The sequence below is a fragment of the Lagopus muta genome, chromosome 5 (assembly GCF_023343835.1).
Source record: "Lagopus muta isolate bLagMut1 chromosome 5, bLagMut1 primary, whole genome shotgun sequence".
Lineage (NCBI taxonomy): Eukaryota > Metazoa > Chordata > Aves > Galliformes > Phasianidae > Lagopus > Lagopus muta.
The window spans coordinates 34,092,780-34,108,366 of record NC_064437.1 but is presented as its reverse complement, the minus strand read 5'-3'; the positions used below and the strand labels follow the sequence as shown (position 1 = coordinate 34,108,366).

The window sequence follows — 15,587 nt, the reverse complement described above, 5'->3', positions numbered from 1 at the left end:
AAAATATAATGATGAGGAGAAAAACAACTTTTCTGTATATAGATCAGTGACAATACTGGAAATAAATTTCTATTAATGCTAGTTGAATTTTTAAATTATTTTACCATTGTATTTATGAGCATCTGTGTTTATTTTCTCTGAATAGTCTATTTACTGGCAGTATTTCTAAATGAATGAAGTTACTGGCAGTGCAACTCACGTAAACAGAAATCACTGCTGGAAAGCATTTATACCAGCCTTGAATCAGCAAGGAGCCTTTCCAGTGGAAGAAAATAATAAATGCAAAGAAATGTGATGGAAGATAATAAAATAACAACTCCTATGCCAGCACAGGACCCGGGCCTTGCAGCTGAGACAGAACATTCAGCCAGTTTTCCTGTAGCCAATTTCCACAATTGTTTGTTAATGAGCTGATGAAATAATTTGACAATTTTTCTGTGGAGTACATTTAGGAAAAATGTCAATCTGTGACAGTTCATGGACATGAAAAACAGACAAAATCAGTCAAATACTTAGTACCAAATTACAAGCAAAGCATGAACTTAGATGAGCACTTGAAACAGTCAGTGTGCACAAATGAGTAACAAAAAATGATTGCAGAAATGCACTGTCTGTGCTTTGTGCTAGTTAAGTGAACCAAACAGCTTCTCTGAACAAATCCTTTGGCCAACTGCTAAGCAAAAACTCTATATTTTTTGCAGGTTTCCCCTCTCCCCTAAAATTTCTCAACACCTGATGTTGAAGTGCTGACACAAACCCTGCTTTTCTTAATAAAATGTGATTTCTCTATCAAACTGCAATCAGTGAAATAAGCTACGCTTTATTACTCATGTTACTCAAACAGCACACGGGAAGAACATAATTCTAATTTCACAGGAATTATTAAACTCTTTTTGCAGGTCTTCCTTTTGCCTATGCACAATATTGACTTCTCCTTTATTCCTGTCAAATTCATGTCAAATGGTATCTCATTTATTTCTTTATTCATGTCAAATGGCATCTCAGCGGTGTAACATCTCATACTTGTGCATAAGGTTGGGTTTTTTTGGTTGTTATAAGTTCATGGGTGGCAGAGCCATGTTTAAAAATCTAAGAGAGGACCAACATTTGTTATTTTGGTAACCTAATCAGGATAACAGCAAGCTCACATATATAGATTATTAAACCTGTGGAGGTTCTGACTGCACACTTGTTTTATGGCTTTTTAACAAGGAAGTTTGATGCCGTTATCTTCAACTGCTGTTGATTTATTTTAATGAATGATCTAAAGCTGGTGATTTCTAGGACTCTTCCATAATATCTATAGTTTTAATTAGGTTAGTCTTGCATTCCTCATGGAGTGCTACGAAAATTAAATTTTTGAAAAGCAGAGAGAGGTAGTTAGGGAAGCACAGAGTATGATAGAAAGTATAGCAAACGTGGAGATGTCTTTTCTCAAGGCTTGCCTGAGAAGCTGAATCCCAGAGAGGGGCCTCTATATGAGAAAGTGCCATGTCTTCTGCCCTGAGAGAATTAGAGATTTCACTGTGGTTCTCCACAAAAGGAAATGATTGCGCATTTGGAAAACCTGCCTGTAATGGGCATTTCCTTCATGTCAGTGAGATTAGAGCAAAGTAAACAGTCTGCTACCCCATTAGAGGTCATTAATGTCAACTGTACAGCAACAATACTACATCGTAAATGAGACAACTTCACAGCAGAATATTTTTTTTTATAAATCAGATCAAATGATATTGCTTGGAAATAACATGCCTTCATCTCCAGCAAATTCTCCCTCAATCTGAAACTGAAGCAGTGACTTTAAGTACCAGCTGATATGGAATTATACCTTGATTTTATTATACTAAGTGACCAGTTAGACATAAAGTAGGTAGTAGCACAAATGAGCTAATAGCAAAAATATTTTACTCATATTTTGTGTTCTTGAAGTACTGTGCAACACTGCAGACCAAAATCTTTACTAGCCGTACAGCAAAAACTCATTAACAACTGCAGTAAAGCCGACCTGCAAAAGTTCATAGAACTAAGAAGATGTAAAGGTGGGATTGCTATGAAGATGATAACTTCATTAAAATCTTACAGAAAAACATAACTTTTTTTCCCCCCCGAAATGCCACTTTAATTACCAAAAACCACAAATTGCCTACAAGTTAAGCAAGAGGGCACCACAAATACCAACCCCCTTATTTTGAAAATAGCAGCTGTGTACATTTCTGTCCTTTGCCATGGACTGTATTCAAGAATAAACATCCAGTAGAGACTTAAAGCAACGAAGACAAAATACTTCCTGAGAAAGTGAAAATGATGTTACAGACTGAGATCTTCAGGGGAAGGAAGGCATTGATTAATTTTGACACAACATAATTTTCCAAATCTGTAGAGCACAGATATAATTTTGGAACTGCAATGTGGAAATACTGTACATTGAGCTAAGAGATTACACGATTTAGTCTTTGTAAGAATCTGTAATATCACTATAATTTGTCTTTAGAACAGCATCGTCTTTTCTCCCCTGTCTTAACACTGGTTGGTCTCCTAGTGAATTCAAAAAGGTAGATCTTCACCTTTATCTAGGCAGCAGAGAAAAAAGTTGATTTAAATACAGGAAAACAGAAAGAAAAAAGGACCTAACATAACCAAACAGTGCAAGTCAAAAGCTTTGCACAAGCTAAGTACATTATGGGCAATACTACAAACAAACCACAAGAGTACAAGAGTTGTACCATGATACATCACAGAAAAGGAATGAGGGACCAGATAGACCTATAGAAAAGCCAGCAAAGGGAGGAAATTGATTTTTAAAAACTCTGATGTATAATAACAAGCCCACAATAGCTGGAATCAGCAAATTGACAGAGGAGCAGCGCAAGTGCTTCATGGTGGCTACTGCAATTCTTTCCCATCCATGGATTAACTTGAAGAAAAAAAAACAAAACAGTTTTCTTAAGTGTTAACTGGGATAGACCGCAGGGCAGCATTTTAACAATTGAAATTCCTCCAAAATTCTATGCTTAAAATTAAAACGCACTGGAAACAAATTGCAAACCCTCTGCAACCATACTCTCAAACCACTCATTTCATTAAGAAAATAAATAAATTGCATATCCATAGTCAGTGACTTATGAATTTGAGATGACACATACACTAACTACAGCTCCAGACGGTCTAAGTGGGTCACACAGTCAAAGCTGTCTCTATCTGAATTCAGGTTGGCCACTTCAGCTCATTTTCAAAATTATTCAGCTCAGAACTCAACATGATGAGATTGATTCCGCTTTCTCCTGAGTTAAGAACAATGATTACATGTGGATTGCACTACTTACATATTGTAGTTGGACAGAACAAAGGGGGTTTGGACATGAGGCTCTGGGGCAACCTCACTGCAGCCTTCCAATACTTGAAGGGAGCATATAAACAGGAGGGGGAACAGCTGTTTATGAGGGTGGATAGCAATAGGACAAGGGGGAATGGTTTTAAAGTGAGACAGGGGAGGTTTAGGTTGGATATTAGGAGGAAGTTTTTCACCCAGAGGGTGGTGAGGCACTGGAACAGGTTGCCCAAGGAGGTTGTGGATGCCCCATCCCTGGAGGCATTCAAGGCCAGGCTGGATGTGGCTCTGGGCAGCCTGGTCTGCTGGTTGGCAACTCTGCCCATAGCAGGGGGTTGGAACTGGATGATCATTGTGGTCCATTCTGTGATTCTATGATTTAATTTCTCCCACTGCCAAAAATAAGTACGGCAAAAACATGCGACCAGACATTTTGTATTGAATAAATAATGTGTTCATCAATTTTCATTTTCTCATGTACATCTTCCATATTTCCATATTTTCCATGTTACAAACACAAATCTTCATTAAACTAAAACTTCATATAGATCAATTTATAGTAAACACTGACCATTTTACAAGTCAAGAAATTACCCTTTCTTTATCTACTGTATTTAGCATCATACGCTTTTACAGTATATATTTTCTTGTATAAACACTTGTTCAATAGGAAAAGCAATGAACAATTAATGCTTGACTATTACTTTGAGTTTCTCCAGTATTCCCTGTCATAATATTTTCAGGCAACTGTATCCTTTACAAGATTGATTTCCCATGGAATTTTCACTATACCTCAGTTTCCAAACAATAAAACCTAACACTTTGTCTCCGACAGATTAGCAATCAAAGTGTAATTTCATGCAGTTTCATTTCGACAGATGAAATAGAGTCATTCCTATCAGAATAAATAATGCAGTGAATTTCTTTGAAGATCACAGAAACGTAGCAATGCACAGCTGGAAGGGAAAGGTGAATAGATGATCTAAGCTAACTGCTGCTTTGAATTAGTAACCTTGCAGACAACACCAAATCCATTTTATCAAAATTTTCAGGAAAACTATTTCATAATCTCCTAAGGAGACAGGCCTACAGTTTATTTCTTAACATAGAAAACCTGCATTCTTCATTTTTCATCAAAATCTCATTTGCTGCAATTAAGTAACATGGCATTTGCCTTGCCCTATAGTGAGAGTGCCACTCTACTTATGACAAGATTTTTCAGATTTTTCCAAGGGCTCTTTTCTCTAAACTCAGCCAAACCAGATCTTCAAAGCCTCCCTCACAAATCACATTTTTTAAGTCTATCATTTTTCTGCAGTTCCCTGGACTCTTCTATTTCTCTGCATTTCCCTTTTATGCCTGCAATCACATCAGCCTCACCACCTGCACACCCTGCAAGGGACCACAGGCAGATATTGCTCCTCATACTAAAAATGTGGTGCTGGTGCCATCCCATCCAGACACACTGCTGCCATTCCTCCACGCCATCACATTTTTTGCTCACATTTAGCTTATCATCCACTCCCATTCTGTTTTCTGCCATACTGCTCTATAGCCAATTGCTGCATTTCTGCACTAGTGACACTGAATCTTAGTGCAGTACTTTACTGCAATCTTAAATTTTGTTGCATTTGGCTCAGACCATCTTCACTGTTTGCCAAGCTCTGCTCCCTAATGTGCAAGTGGAGCTCTCTCAGCTTGGTCATGGCAGGCATCATCTAACCTCAGTCATCTTATCAAAGACACTGAGGAGTATAAAGAGATCTGAAAATACATTAACCCTCTCTGGGAAACCAGAAAAAAAAAATCATATGCTCATTAATGAGTTCGACAGATAGATATCTCTAAGTACTCTACAGCTAACTCATTTCTTAGCAAGTTTGTGGATGCCATTGCTCTTCAAATACAGATCACTATCCTAAAAGGAATTATAAGCCTCTTTCCACCCAGTTCCAATGCCATTTATTTGAAGTAAATATACAAAGTGGAGCTCATGAAGCAGTGCTTTCAGAGAAGGTTAAACTTGGATATAATGTTTACCAGCCTGTACACCATTACCTCATCCACTGCAACGTAATATGAAACAGTCAAAATTATAGCAGAAATCAAAGGCACAAATTCATCTCCTTTTCACTGTTATCCTGTCAGTGTAGAAAATTAAACAATCTTAACTTACTTGTACAATATACGACATGATTAATCTCCCATTGACAGCATGTCCATACACACAACCAGATGGCAGAGGGTTGTTTGTGGTGGCAGGGCAGAACCTGGCAGCCAGGGCCATTACTACACCTACCAGAAGCCAGGGGCCGCTCCCTAGGGACTGGGACAGGCCAGGACATCAGCCCATAGGTGGGCCTGGCTCAGCACAGTGCCAGCAGCTGTGGAAGGGGCTGAAATAAGGTCCTGGGCAATGAGCAGCGTGCAGAGTGAGGGGTGAAAGCCTGCAAACCTGCAGGCTACTGGCATCAGCAACTGAATGCCGAAACTCACTCTCATTTCAAGAATAGCAGCTATAAAGGATGCTGAAGATGGAGACTTATTTGAAAAGTAGGAAAATGTATAAATAAATCATGGTATATTTGTACCCCATTTGACTGGGATCCCACCCATTTTCACCACCTCAAGAAAATTCATTAATATTTCAGCAATATTGTTGTAGTTAGTTCTTTATACGGTTCACTAAGAACTCAGGAACTTTCTATTTGCTAACACTAGTGATTATTTTCATTTCTTACTATTTCAAAATTATCATCCAAATTGCTGTCTCTCTTGTACACGTCTTGATTACCGTTCTGCAATTAGGCTTAATCTTTTTTTTGTAAATAAAATGAAGTCATAATACACTTCAACTTCAGTGAAAGACCACAGCGAGTGGTAAAGGCAGACCCAAATCCGGATTTATGAGAGTTTCAGAACGGGTCCAAAGGAGGACCACTAAGTTGATCAGAAGGCTGGAGCACCTCTCCTATGAAGAAAAGTTGAGGAAACAGGGCCAGAGAGACCTCACTGTGGCCTTGCAGTACTTGAAGCAAGTGTATTAACAGGAGGGGGAATGGCTGTTTATGAGGGTGGATAGCAATAGGACAAGGGGGAATGGTTTTAAAGTGAGACAAGGGAGGTTTAGTTTGGATATTAGGAGGAAGTTTTTCACCCAGAGGGTGGTGAGGCACTGGAACAGGTTGCCCAAGGAGGTTGTGGATGCCCCATCCCTGGAGGCATTCAAGGCCAGGCTGGATGTGGCTCTGGGCAGCCTGGTCTGCTGTTTGGCGACCCTGCCCATAGCAGGGGGTTGGAACTGGATGAGCATTGTGGTCCTTTGTGAACCCAGGCCCTTCTGTGATTCTGTGAACACTCTGAAAAATTCCTACTTTAGAACAAGATGTTTATACTTAATGTTTGCAAAAAAAAGTGTAATTACTCAACACAAGGAGACTGTGTACACACAAATTATAAACTATGACAGTATAGGAGGACAAAATTGAATTATTTTGGCTGAAATGTGCTGCTAGCAGAGGTGGCAAATTTATTTATCCAGCAAACGTAGATATTTCCCTGTCTGCTGTCTATTCAGAAAAATCGAGACAGAGATTTGGATGTATAGTAATAGAGCAGAAATACAGTCTTACCTCCATGTCAGTCCGAGATTTAAACAGCTACATCTTCAGTCTGAGCTTCCCCTATAAAACAGTAATTAAGGCAAAACAAATATTTTAAAACATTTACAGAAGAGCAATAAAGGCTGGAATCAGAGTCTGAGCTTCAGCATGTTCACAAAGTCTACTGGACTGCTGCAGTTGAACCATACATTTTTATTCCACCCATGCTTCTTACTAGAGCTGTCAGATCCTAGTTTTGGTGTATTAAATATAGCATTATGAGAAGGTTTGTGCACTATGCTGTGCTATTTATTTTTCTCTGTGATCCTTTCTTCTCAATTGTGTACTCATCATTGCCATTTAAGATATAATCTAAATTCAGCATGCCTGTAGCATGGAGTATTTGCTTCCCCATATTCAGTTTAGTATTTAGCTCTTAAAGAATTCTACAGCATTATCTCATTTTGAGATATTAGCAGATCCTTCTATCTTATCTACATAGTAAATTTTATTTAGACTTTCTTGCCTTATTCAGAGTTCGAATTTCTGCATCTGTCAGTGAAGCACTAGTTGATGCAACATGAACAGCCAACCTCCATAAAATTGGTTTTGTTTCTACTATGTACATTAAAGGTTTCAAGAGTTGCTGTTTGTCAATTCACAGCCAGTCTCCTAACAGTGCATCTATATCCACTGTATAAAAAAAAAAAAAAAAAAAGCATCTAGACAGTTGATAATTTCTTAAACAGTCATCTTGATATAGAGTTAAGTTTCTTTTTTTTTACTGTAGTAACCAAAGTAAAAGATGTTTTGTGTCTTTCTTTGTCATCACCTACTGACATTTTAGTGCCTTTTCCTGTATCAGAATTTTGGCATCATTCTTAACAACTGGAAAAAGTTTTCTTTGAATAAACTTCTCACCTTGTGCAAAATACTCTTCCACATTGCTGTCTTTAGTTTCAACTCTACCTATTCTATTATTTCTTAATTAGAACACTTACAGAAGCTATTTTTCACATCTGAGTTCCAAAGCACTTCAGAAAAGTGTATTAATAAAAAGATAGTGTAAATGTATTGCAAAGAAAGCACATAAAAATTACCATAAGGCAAGTTTAGCTCTTCTAAGCTCCTAAATACCCAAACAAGTGACTCTATAAATTTAGGTGGAAATAAAAAATCATTTTGAAAATTACTTCCAAGCTTGAAAATCCTAACAATCAAGTTACATTCATGCCAGTCTTCACTTTCCTAGATTAGCGAGTCATAAAAATCATAGAATGGCTTGGGTTGAAAAGAAACACAGTGATCATCTAGTTTCAAACCCCCTGCTATATGCAGGGTCGCCAACCAGCAGACCAGGCTGCCCAGAGCCACATCCAGCCTGGCCTTGAATGCCTCCAGGGATGGGGCATCCACAACCTCCTTGGGCAAAGTCTACTTTGCTTGTTTTCAAACCATTAAAAATCTGCAGCTCCAGAAGCCAGGACAAAAAAAAAAAAAAAAGTGAATAAAAACACAGAAGCTTGACTTAGATCAGATCCATTACCAACAGATAAGGGATCGCTCACTTATGAGAAAACCTCACATCACTTCAAGGGCGACAGGATTTGAAGAATTATGCCTGCTTAATTGCCACAGAAGCTACATCCCAGCTTTCACTTAATCAAATGCCTCCTGAGCAGGGAATGTTAATGTTAGAAACTGAGATAAACTGAAGTTATCAGACTCTGACACTGCCCATCCCCTTGCACCCCTCTCTGCATTTTCATGCACAACCATTGCTCTGCTCCACAGCTAGCACAAGCATTTGTGTAGTTGCTTTGTAAATTCAAAGGTTAGTTTTTGTCTAACCTTTGCATGTGGGTTTTTCTCCGTGGTGTTTTTGTTTGACTTTGCTTGGTTTTGCCATCATCACTTCATTTAAAAACCTCTTGGTAGCATAAACTGAAGCTCAAAAGATATGATCAAACCCTGACTGATTCTGAAGGTTATGAAAGTAATGAGGATGATGAGCAAGATACCAAGATAAAATAATGTGCAAAGGCACCCCTTAATCATTGCTATGCATGAGTTCTATTTGACAGACACTATATACTGTAATGCAGTTACGCTATAAAAAGCTTCTAGCGGGTATGATATCCCAGAGACCACCGTTTCTGAAAGCACAGACTTGTGGATAAGTCAAAAACTAATTAACACTTCCTTGAGGAGTTCAAAGAAATCCTACAAGCAAGACAAGCTCTCTCAGCCCACTGACGGAGCCAAGCAGAACACAACATGGCTTAAGGCAGAAGAAGCTGAAAGAGTAATATATTTTGCCTTATGCAATGCAATGCGTGTTTCCCACCCTAGTTGTAGTTCACTGCCATGAGTGGAAAGTAATCGTGTCACTTCAGTATACAACAGAAGGCAGCAGAAAACTCGATACTTTGCATAGCTAATGGAACAGATTGCTCTAAATCAGAAATGAGTTCTTTGCAATTCATCTGTTAAACTTGTCCCCGAGAAGTATTTTGCTTTTGGAAAACCAAAAACAAAGAAAGCAGAAATTTAACTGCCACAGAACACTTGCTTCTAAAAGTAGCTTCTATTGCTAGATATTTCTGGGCTTCAATAACCAAACCGAAATTTAGTATGAACAAATGGAGAAAGCAAATTCTAATTAGGGAAAAGAATTAAGCTGCTCTTTTGTTTTGCACTATCAGAGTCATTCACCTGGGCAAGGTGAATGGATGCAGAGAAATAATCTCAAGTTCCACCAGGGGAAGTTTAAATTGAACACAGTGAAGAATTTCTTCACGGAGAGGTTGATAAAGCAATGAAACTGGCTGCCCAGGGCAACAGTGGAGCCCTCAACCCTCAGATATTCAAGAGACTTGTGAATGAGGCACTGAAGGACATGGTCCAGTGATGGGACTCAGAAGGTCAAACTGATGGCTGGACTTGATGATTTTGTAGGCCTTTTCCACCTGAGATGATTCTATGATTCTAAGGCCCATACCACACTCATAAATGGGAAAAGGAAGGTCTGTAATATCCAACCTTGGGTATCCTTGGGTACTGCTGGAGGGTAGCACAGTTCAAACAGTGTATACAACAAATTAGTAAGAAAGCAGAAAGAAAAAGAGACAGAGTATTGGTTTGTGATTTAAAAAAAAAACAACAAAAAAAAACAACAACAGCATCAAGACTAGCTAAACAAAAGGGAACAAAACATAGTTTGATTTATTTAACATGCTACAATATCAGCACCACTGTTGTTCAGTAATATCATTATGAAACAGAGATGAAAGATTTCCAAGAAAGAATGAAGTTGAAATACTAAGCTCTGGAATGAATGGACTGACAATGTAGACAGAGTGCACCAGAGACTGTAAAGTCAACACCTTCACTTTTACTCAGCTAAGCACATACACTACATTTACTGTCACATCTTAAGGCATCACCACATCCCCATAAATGCATCAAATGAAGTTATAGTCACTTTAGCTTATCTGTGAACTCTAAACCAAGAACTTGCAAGTGCTTCCCTTGCTGGTTTGGCTCTCACTACCCAGTGAAAACACTGAAGCATGTTACTATCTGGGAATTTGAGTTCATCTGTCTTCCCACCAGCAAGAACCTATTCTAAGAGGTCCTGGCCATGACTCATTTCTCAAGCGTACAAAATGGGCCAGTTTGAGCTAAAAGCTGGTGCATCCTGTTCTTGATTACATAAATAAAGGGGTCAATTTAAGTCCCATTTTTTTTTCTTTCCTTAAAGTGATTGCTGTACTACTGCAAGATGCCAAAATGACAGCCTCATTAGATAAGCTTCACCATTAATCACTGGGTGGAAACACTTGAGCACAAAAGTCAGCAGAGCACATTGCAGGAGCATCCGTAGTGTAGTTCTCTTCTTACTGTTCTGCCAGTGTGTCTGAGCCAGCAGTGATTCCCCAAGCAACCGCCTTCCTTACTTTGTCTTCTTAGCTGATATTCCAAAGCATTTTAGCCAGTTGTTTTGCTTTGTCTCCCCAGAGACCAAAAGCTATTTCTATAATGTAAATATCTGGCACGCAGCCCTAAAATGATAATCCATTTCACATCAGCTCATCAGGTAACAGCCAAATGTAGTCATTTCATTTTCCATTGAAATCTTCATTGCACACCTACTTTCAGCTCTTCGACTGATTTCATGTCAGCTTTTCTAGGGTAGCGTTCCAAATTAGCTTGCAATCAGTAATAAATACATAAACCAAACTTTTAACAATGTTCATGTTATTAAAATGGGCTGGTGATGGGAAGAGAAAATTGTTGATTTATTCAAATTTCATGGATTTCTCCATAACAAATTACCATTGAAATTTCAACTTGCTTTTTAGCATTCCAAATGACAGAAGTTTTAAGAGCTACTGAAGGCTTTCTGAGAGCTCAGAAAGCAGTCTGATAACAGACAGGAGATCTACTACTACTTGGAATGCAAAATAACATTAAACTGCAATCATCCTCTGAAGAAAATATATGAGGCATAATGGTAAATCACAATCCATGACAAATTTGTAACTGATGAGCAGTTCCAGACCAACAGCCTTAAGCTTACAAATTCTTTCTGCTCACAAAATTCAATGAGACAAATAGAAATGGAAAACAACAAAAGCTGCAAACATGAAAAATGGGAACAAACACACAATTGAAGTCATTTGAGTGTTCATGTCTTTTACTGCCTCCTCTGAACAGGCTGCCTGGAAAACTCAAGAGATAACAGTAATGACAAATCAAAGTTGAGAAGCCCAAAAATCAACAGCATTTACCTGGCTGGACCTGATAGTTGCCCTAGAAGAAAAAACTCTGCTTTCCCTCAATAGGGAAATACGTCCCAGTCTTTAGCCAGATAATAGCAAAGACACTAATTTCTTAGAAGACTAATTTCTTAGCAAAGACACTAATTTCTTAGAAGAAAAACTTATGGCAATTAGACATAAGTCATGTCAAAACTCCCATGCCCCACCTCCACATTGCTTCCAGCAAAGCACGCAACAGTGCTGTGCCTGCTTGCTTCTCCCTCTTGCCAAACAATAGCTGTATTTCAATGATGCTTTATAAATATGTTCTTGGACTTTCAGCCCTTCAAATGAAATGCCTTACATATGTGTACAATTTGCCACGAGTATTGTCAAGGAAACGCGAGCTCAAAGTGAAATGCAGCAGTTGCTAAGAAACATTACAGCAGGAAGGAGATGGGGAGGATCAGCAACTTGTTTACTGACAGATATTTATATTTAAGGCATTCATTATTGCTATTTAGGGTATTTTGCATTTCAGACTAACTTATGTGTTCTTAACAACTAATTCTAATTTAATTTTCTTCAGAAAAGAAACGAACTGCATCTTAATGTTGCTGAAACAATTTCTCCAAGCTATAAAACCATAAAAAGAATTTAAACCCTGTACTTGTGTAGAGAAAACAGAATTGATGGGCTTGGACTATTTGGTGTCAGACAGGACTCTGCCATAGCTCATCATGACCCCAAACAGCTGACTGACCTGCAGGAATCTGTTTCCACTCCTCACTGGCTCCAGCAGATACCGTATCAAGCCTTCTGAAACAGAGGGATGTTTTCCAAATAAACAGGTTTTGATTACTTTCAAGAAGGGGAATTATTTGCATAGCTGCTTGAACAAAGCACCTGGAGGAGATTCCTGAAACTTCTGCAAGCAATAAGCAACACAAGAATGAGACAGATGGCATTATGTAAGCTACTCAGGTCAATAAGAGCATGTTCTCAGAGCACAAACGATAATCCTCTGAATGTTTGGCAAAATAGAAAGCATTTCCTCAATGCAACTGAGACAAATGAATAAATGAGACAAGTACAGAATCATAGAATAATCCTTAGGGTTGGAAGGGAGCTTTAATGGCCATCTAGTCCAACTCTCGCCTGCAAGGAACAGGTAACCCTAAAGCTCCATCAGGTTTTTCAGAGCCCTGTCCAGCCTTTCCTTGAGCATCTATCACTGCTTTTCCCTCCCCCCCCCCCCCCCCCCAAGACAGCATTCAGCAGCTTAATACTTTCCATTTCATCACTGATTTCACTTTCTAAGGCAGTAAAATTCCCAGTTTGTACCACATGAAAAATAGGTTTCATAAGATGGCTATCCTCACAAAGGAGACCTATCCTGTACTTAATGAGCCAGAGAATACTTGGAAAAGACTGCAGTAATTAAAGAGTAAATAACACACTTAAAAAAAAAAAAAGCTATAAAAGCTATTCAGCTATAAAAGCAACATCAAAATGGAAGCTCTCAATTTATTAACATTTGACACCGCCTATCTAATAATGTTCAGGTTAAATACAGCCCTCATGCATAGGAACAAATGGAAAAAAAAGGCTGCACTATATTGGCTCTAACAGAAGTCAGCAGCAGAGTTGACCAGAGACTGCTGAAATTTTTGCTAAGTTACTCCTGTCATAAAGCTCCACAGAAACAATTTCAACAACCTTCCGTTCCAACTAGAGGAGAGGGGGACTGAAAAAGAAAATCAACGGGAAGGATTTTGGTAAGATGAAATTTCTTTCTATGGAGTTCATTTTTAGACTGCAATTTGTATCAAAAAAAGCTAACCAAAACTCAACTTAAAACAAGTCTTTTTAATTTAATGAAAAATAGAGTATTTTGGGTACAAAGGCAGCTATAGCTGCTGTCATTCTTTCATGGACTAAAAATACTCTTCGCTGGATTCACGTGCAGCCCCAAATGGGTTGGAATTGCATAAGGAACACTGGATTAGCACATGCACAACAAACATGTTTTTTGCTGCTTTCTCCACTTCTGTCCCTGGCAAAAAAGGGAAGGTTTCATACATCATGCGCATCCCATGGCCCCACTGCAGCCACCGGCTGAGCCACCACACCCCAAAAAACTACTCTGAAGGACACCATGCAGCACCTGCCTAGCAAAATCACCACTCCCTACATTTAACAAACTCATCTTCCACAAGCTGTGAAGCCCTCCATTTATTTCTGTCTGGGAAATCCCTGCAAAATGTGATGCCATCTGTCCTCTTGGTGCCTAATGGAAGTCAGCTACAAAGTACACTAATGTAACCAAGAAATGACCACTGGAATGCTTTGTAGGAGAAGCTCAGCATTTGATTATGAATTTTTTATCATAAATAGCTAAGATAAAAAGAAAGCAATGTACAAAGACTGTAAGACAAATAACACAAACAGGGAAAGAAAAGAACAGTGTAAGAATTTGTACTTGGAGATTGCTTTATATTTTACTAACCAACAGTATTGTTGATCACCTTCCTAGCACAGAAATTGTCCATTAGTAAACATGCAGAGAACCATTGTGAAAAACTCACCTTGTCAAGTTCAGATTTTGATGTCATCATATTGAGAAAATTGTCATGAACCCAATTACCATCGCATTCCATGCCATTTTCAACAGTAAATTAAAAAGTAAAAAAAAAAAATACAGATTTTCAATCATCCACTTTTTATAGGTTTGATGCTTCATCATTTTACTGTGATTGCCTCGGTATAGAAATTTTACAGTGAAAAGGTTGCTTTTGATATTACTGATCATAAGAAAGTGAATATGAATAACAGGTTCCTGAATAGCAAGGGAAGAATTCATTATATCTGTTGGGGACAGATAAGCGTTCATGAACAGATTCCTAAAGTGCAGATGAGTTCCAACAGAATCTGATCTGTCAATCACCCCAGCAGCTTGGGGAGACGAGTCTGCTAAATGGACATGTTATCTTCCAGGTAACCAATTAAAAAACCTAAGTGCTCTTAATCTGACTCCACTAGAGTTCACAGAATTACATCAAGATGACATTTTGAAAGCCCTATGAAAAAAAAATATATATAGTATGATATTACGACACAGAAATTAAAATGCTAATGGTCCTTACTCAAGAAATAAATTGGCATATCATCTAAAAAATATGTTCTGTTTTCAACTAATTGAAGTTTCTACACCAGAGCATAAGACCAACTTGTTTTATCAAATACTTAGACAAGTATGTGCATTCTAGAGTCCTTCCTAAATTAATTGCGCATAATGATTTGCTAATAACAGGAACACTTAAGTACTTTCGTCATCCTTTGCCTTCTTGGGAAACCTATATAAATCTTTGGGATTTCAGAGCCTAAATGTGCTAAGGAGGTCAGAATATTCTAGAGACTGCCATTTTCCACTGCAACATGCCTTAAATAAGCACGATTTGGAAGAGTTCTGAAAGCCTTGATTTTAATAATAAAAAACTGCACTGGGAAACAATGCACACTCACCGTTATCTGAAATCGGAGCACTGAATGTGTTTATAGGCTTATTAGAGACAGAAGACAAGAAATATTTTACATACAGGTATAAAATTAAGTTTAATGTGGAAGTGACTGAAATCATAAGACACACGTTACGGATCTGCTGATGCCCAACAACACACAGACATGAGAGCACATCCCTCCCATGTGGGATTATCTTTGTATCACTTAGCAAAAAGGAATCTATCAAGATAATTGGTACATTAGCTGTTATCTTTCTCAAAACTCTTTCAAAAGTAGGAGCCCTTCAGTATCCAGTTTTATCTTCCAGCAACTTTCCGGTATTGTATTTATTGATAAGAGCTACATGATGCCAATACATTACCACATTGCTCT

General features: G+C 38.3%; 1 protein-coding gene and 1 long non-coding RNA gene across 3 annotated transcripts in view; one reads left to right on the top strand and one right to left on the bottom strand.

Moving 5' to 3' along the window:
- RASGEF1A (RasGEF domain family member 1A) overlaps nt 1-15,587 on the top strand; it is a 148,887-nt gene that overhangs the window by 59,943 nt on the left and 73,357 nt on the right. The window lies entirely within an intron of this gene.
- LOC125693164 (uncharacterized) overlaps nt 609-15,587 on the bottom strand; it is a 31,316-nt gene continuing 16,337 nt past the window's right edge. Inside the window, exons 3-4 of the long non-coding RNA XR_007377005.1 lie at nt 6,961-7,011; nt 609-2,914 (exon numbers count right to left, since the gene is read on the bottom strand). This is a non-coding gene — a long non-coding RNA (uncharacterized LOC125693164). The remainder of the gene's footprint in view (nt 2,915-6,960; nt 7,012-15,587) is intronic.